The sequence below is a fragment of the Rattus norvegicus genome, chromosome 17 (genome assembly GCF_036323735.1).
Source record: "Rattus norvegicus strain BN/NHsdMcwi chromosome 17, GRCr8, whole genome shotgun sequence".
Taxonomy (NCBI): domain Eukaryota; kingdom Metazoa; phylum Chordata; class Mammalia; order Rodentia; family Muridae; genus Rattus; species Rattus norvegicus.
The window spans coordinates 11,368,831-11,374,946 of NC_086035.1; positions in this window are offsets into that span (position 1 = coordinate 11,368,831).

A 6,116-nucleotide genomic window follows, 5' to 3' on the forward strand; every position below is an offset into this window, starting at 1 on the left:
CGTCCGCTGGCGCTCCACCGCAAGCTGGAGGAGCCCTTTATCTTTCCAGTGTCTGGATGCCAACCCAGAAAGCAGTCCCAGAAGATTGTCTAACAGCACATCTGATCATCCGCATGATCTGGCTTCCTGAATTCTAGACACTGAGATGGGGGAAAAGCCAAGCTAGATATTCTCTGTGTCATTCACAGCCCGGAGGACTCCGGACACACACACACACACACACACACACACACACACACACACACACTTTGCCAGCATTAGTCCCAAGGAAAGGACACCTGAGAAGGTTGCTGGGGATGCACTGTGACCTCACAGCTTGCCATGCTAGGCCCCCAGCCTTTATCTTTCCAGGAGACCAGCAGAAGAGGCCTTCTCACACGACTTGCCCACACAGCAGAAGGGACATTGCCAAAGCACAGGTGCTCTCTGGACCTCTGCGCAGGCAAAGAAGTGTCTCTGTTAGGACCCCCTCAGCTACTTGCCCAGGTTTCCTTACCTCAGTCTTTGTAAACACATGGGGGTAACTGAAGAGGAGAATAGCCAATCTCCAGTGAGCCCTGCTCTGGTCCCTGAAGAGAGCAACCAGGGGACAGCTCCCATGGAAGCGTTTATTTCCTGATAGAAAACCCTGTTCCCTGTGGTGCCACCAACATACAGGACTCAGCCGCGGGCCCAGTGCCAACACATGTTCCCGAGGTCCTTGGGTGAGACCCAGCAGCTCCTATGGGTGGATATGGGACCAACAGTCCACTTCTGAGCCAGCAGTGTATCACGGGCAGCAGCCTCAGCGTGTCTCAGAGGCCACAGTGAAGCCAGGGCCCTGAGGAAGGCACTATATGGTACCTCAGGAGCTCAGGAGTCACATTTGGGTACAGGAAATTCTCAGAGTGGGTCCCAGGGTTCTTGAGTGGAGGAGGAACTTATCCAAGCAGGCCCAGTTGCAATGCTGGCATATGTGCCTCTGATACTTCCTCCCTGAGCCAACCTAGAATCTGCCAGCACAGGTAGAGGCTGATGATGCTGGATCAGATGATGGAGCGATCCACTGAGGAAACAGTGTCATATCCAGCTGCCCGAGATCCAATGAAACGCTGGGACGTGATTATAAGGGTTTGCCCAGTTCTTCTAATAAACCAGTGTACTTTTGCCACTTGCCCAAGTCCCAGAATCTGTGCTCTTGACTATGAGCCTTTGTATGCCTGCCTGCAAGGTCCTTGATTGGGGTTACAAGCAATACATGAGGGTACAAGTGCTAGAGACAGTGGTGTTAAGAGACCACACAACCAGCAGAACACATTCTGCCCAGCTTATCCCCGTCAACCATAATGGACCATAATGTGGACCTGGAGAACTTCACAGAGACCTCCACAGTAATGTTCACTGATAACACTCCCAAAGAGATCACTACACGGGCTCTGACACAATCTACACTGGGAAATACCCCAGAATCCACAACTCTGTTTTCCAAGGTAGGCATTACTTCTTCGTACACATTTTCTCTCAGGTTATAACTACACTGTTACACAAGTGGAAACGTGTGCATCTGCTTCTGGAAGACACACAGGTCCAGAGGGAGGGGACAGTGCCATTTGAAGTCACCTCATCTCCACTTGCATCACTCTTGTGTTAATAATCCTGTAATCATGGAAATAAACAGGAAGTCTTAAGGATTTAGAGGGGCTGAGAAGCCAACCCTACAAGGCCCCAAGTCAGGGCCACTTCACCACGTCTTTTCCTTTCCTCTAATCTGACCTTTGTGTAGGCTGCGTGGATGGGGCTAGAGAGGCACCAGGAGCCCAGTGCCTTTGCAAGTCACAAATTAGGCACCAGGAGGATGGTGGTTTGTCAGGAGCCATCAAGGAGAAGTTAACAGCTAGCAGGTGATCTTCCTGAGATGGTTCTGTCGTGGAGTATGAAGTTAATGATGGACTTGCTTCTCTAGGCAAGGCCAAGAAGATTATATTTTAGGAAAGATTCCTGCTATGCTTTTCCTGCTATGGTTAAATAGATATAACATCCACTCAGTATTAGCCACGCTTTTGAGCAGATTTCTGCAGAAATAGAGATGTACTGCCTTGTAGTGATGCTGTGTAGACAGACACGATGTATAGACAGACACGCTGATAGATGATGTCTTAATTCTTGATGACTAAGAATTCCTAAAATTCTTAATTAGCAATTATTAAGCGCTTTTGCAATACGACTGCTATTTAGTCTTCTCGGACAATTGAATCTGCAATGTGAGCTCCGCCAGTCAGTGTTCAAGTATCCTGAGGTAATTGCTACTGAGGTAAGGAGCAGGCACCTACAGCTCAGAGCCCGTTCCGAGAGGCTGTGAAACAATGAGCCAAAGGTCACAAAAGGGAACAAACAATTTACTATAGGTGCAAGGACAGAAGGTAAAATGCTGACTGGGTTGATCTACATGAAACATCACTAATGACTTAGTTACAGAATGATGGACTTTAACTGTTGTGGTTTGCCTTGGAGTTCTCTCTGAATTTGTAAAATAAAGGCAAGAGCTCGAGATTTGGGGAGAGGGTGGAGTCGGGAACGAGAGGGGAGGAGTCAGGAGGGGGAGGAGTCAGGAGGGGAAGAGTCAGGGGAGGAGAAAGGAAAGAGCAAGGAGAGAGTTGTCATGGGAGAAGGAGAAGCTGGAGACCTGGCAAATAAAAGGTGCAAGGGATGAGGGATTTGGGAGCTAGGAATAGGACAGTGTAGGGTGGATCTGCCCAATCTAGAGCTAGATTGTTTTCATATTAATTGAGTTGCGTTTTCTTTGTACTGGCCGATTCGGGTTGGAGAGGAAACTGCAACAAACTGCAACAAAATGGCGCCCAACTTATCCATTAGAACTCAACTAACCTGAGATAAAAATGCCTAGAACCCTAGATGCCTAGAAAAAATGAAACTTAAGACGGATGTTCAAAATATGTATGCTTCACTCCTTCTTTAAAAGGGGAACAAGAATACCCTTGGCAGGGAATAGAGAGGCAAAGATTAAAACAGACACAGAAGGAACACCCATTCAGAGCCTGCCCCACAGGTGGCCCATACATATACAGCCATCCAATTAGACAAGATGGATGAAGCAAAGAAGTGCAGGCTGACAGGTGCCGGATGTAGATCGCTCCTGAGAGACACAGCCAGAATAGAGCAAATACATTGGCGAATGCCAGCAGCAAACCACTGAACTGAGAATGGGACTCCCGTTGAAGGAATCAGAGAAAGAACTGGAAGAGCTTGAAGGAGCTCAAGACCCCTTGTGAACAACAATGCCAAGCAACCAGAGCTTCCAGGGACTAAGCCACTACCTAAAGACTATACATGGACTGACCCTGGACTCTGACCTCATAGGTAGCAATGAATATTCTAGTAAGATCACCAGTGGAAGGGGAAGCCCTTGGTCCTGCTAAGACTGAACCCCTAGTGAACGTGATTGTTGGGGGGGAGGGCGGCAATGGGGGGAGGATGGGGAGGGGAACACCCATACAGAAGGGGAGGGGGAGGGATTAGGGGGATGTTTGCCTGGAAACCGGGAAAGGGAATAACACTGGAAATGTAAATAAGAAATACTCAAGTTAATAAAAAAAAATTTACTTCCCTCTCACCCCCAGAATAGGGCTCTGATAGAGATCTAGGCAGGAGTACTGGTGGATTGGGAGTTGACTGGGTCTGAGGGGTCTACGGAGAACTGCAGAGAGGCTCCCTGCCCCAAACCCCAGACAGAGAGCTACAGCCGAGGGCATCATCTAGAATCGAGGAAAGGGATAGGAGAACCTAGAGCACAACTGTCTGTGAGGGAGTTTTCTGGCCGGCACATTGAACAGGATTCCTGAGATCACCACACGACCAAGCAAAGCCAGAGACAACCCAGAGAGGCCCCTCCCTGGGAACAAAGAATCGAGAGGACTGCACATGTTCTGAGGCAGAGGGAGAAAAAGGTAAAGGGCTTCGGATCAGGTACTACTTTGATGTAAGAGAGATATATAACCTTTTGATACTTAAAGATGAGAAACACAATGAATATCTTTTGGGCCTTATGGAATGATATTTTGAATGGTCTGACAGTTGTGAATTTTGAGGAAATAGACACTATCATTTACCGGTATTGCAATATTCATTCTTCTGATTTACTATATCTTCTCAAAAGACGGGGCCCTAAATAGCAAATTTCTAGCCTTAGAAAAGAAGTTATAAGTAATACTAGAACAGAAATTTCTGAAATTTATAGATGACTCTGAACAACAGAGAGATAAGCTTAAGTCTTGGCAACAGGAGCTAGAAGAGACAATAGAAAAAAGAATTCAACAACTCATAGATCAAATTGAACAGCAGGGAGATAGAGATAGAATCTGGAAGCAAAGTCTAGAGGATAACTTACTAAAACTAGCAAATCAAAATAAGGCAGAGGCTGCAATATCAGAATTACAACATAAAGAGAAGCTAAGATTATGGAAGCAGGGCTTAGAACAGAAGATCCAGGTAATTATGGAACAACATGAACAACAGAAAGAGAAAATTAAGTCTTGGCAATGTAGCCTAGAAGGAACACTAGAATTGAAGACATAGGAAATTATAGATCAGAATAAGAGACAGAAAGATGAAAATGAAGGTGGTCGACAGAACTAGAAACAGGATGTTAGAACAGAACATACAACAGCTCACAGGTCATACTGAACAGCAGAGAGAGAGTAATGAGGTTTGGAAGCAAGACTTGGAGAATAACTTTTTAAAATTAATCAATCAAAAGATAACGGATAGCAGATTATTAGAAGTACAATATAAAGAAAAATTCAAAGTGTGGAAGCAAGGCCTTGAACAGAGAATTCAGGAACTCAAGGAACAGGGGGAAAGACAGAAGGAGAGATATGAAGCATGGGTACAGACTTTAAGAGAGGAATTTAAAATTACAACTAAAGAAAAAACTCAGGTAGAGACGGAAGATAAAATTAGGGAAAGCCAACCTAAGGTTATTAGGAAACAAACTTTAGTCTATCCAGTTAGTGTACAACAAAGGCCTCCAGACGATGATCATCCACAGGGTTATGAAGAATTTGAATGGCAACCCATGGATGTGTTAGAATTGAGGAAATTTAAGGAAAGCGTAACTAATTTTGGAATGCATTCACCATTTGTAAAACAAATCTTGATTTCTTGGGCTATTAAAAATAGAGTAATCCCCCAAGACTGGAAAGATATGGTAAGAGCAATTCTAGACCCTGCTGAAAATTTACAATGGATTTCGTGGTGGAGAGAAGAAGTGAGGGAGATAGCACGACAAAATAGAGCTAGGGGCAGAGAGATTTCCACAGATCAACTGCTTGGTGAAGGCCGCTTTGCTGAAGTAGAGGTGCAGGCTGTATATGATGACAAAACTCTGGCATGGTGTCGATTGTCAGCCTTAAAGGCCTGGGACAAAGTCGCAGAATCAGGGAAAAGACTTGAAACATTCACTCAAGTCATACAAGGTCCTAAAGAAACCTTCCCTGACTTTTTACAAAGGCTTACCTCAGCTGTGGAAAGGAGTGTATCAGCTTCAGCAGCAAGAAAGGCGATAATTGAGTCTTTAGCCTTTGAAAATGCAAATACTGAATGCAGGGAAGTAATCAGACCACTGAAGGCGAGGTCCGCACCAATAGATGAGTGGATTAGATATACAGCTATTGTTGGCTCTTGTTCTCCTGATACAACTGTGATAGGAGAAGCTGCCACTGGGCAGCTAGAGATGACCCAAGATTTCAAATGTTTTAATTGTGGTGAGCAGGGTCATCTCAGATATTACTGCAAGAAAAACCAAAGTAATACCAAAAGGGGGACTATGCCTCCTGGAATGCGTCAAAGATGTGGCAGAGGTGGACATTTGACTAAGGAATGTAGAGCAATAACAGACAGATGGGGCCGAATCCTGCCAAAAAACTCCCAGGGGGGCCTATCGCAGGCCCCAATGCCAGGCAGGGAGAGTTCTCTTCCTCAGAACAATTAAACGGCACGACTGCAAAAATAGATGTTCTGGGACCAGAGGAGGCTGAGGGAAGTCCTATGGACAATTCCAAAAGCCTCAAAGGGAGCGAAATACAAATATTTTGTCAAACGTCTATAGAGGACCCAAGGCC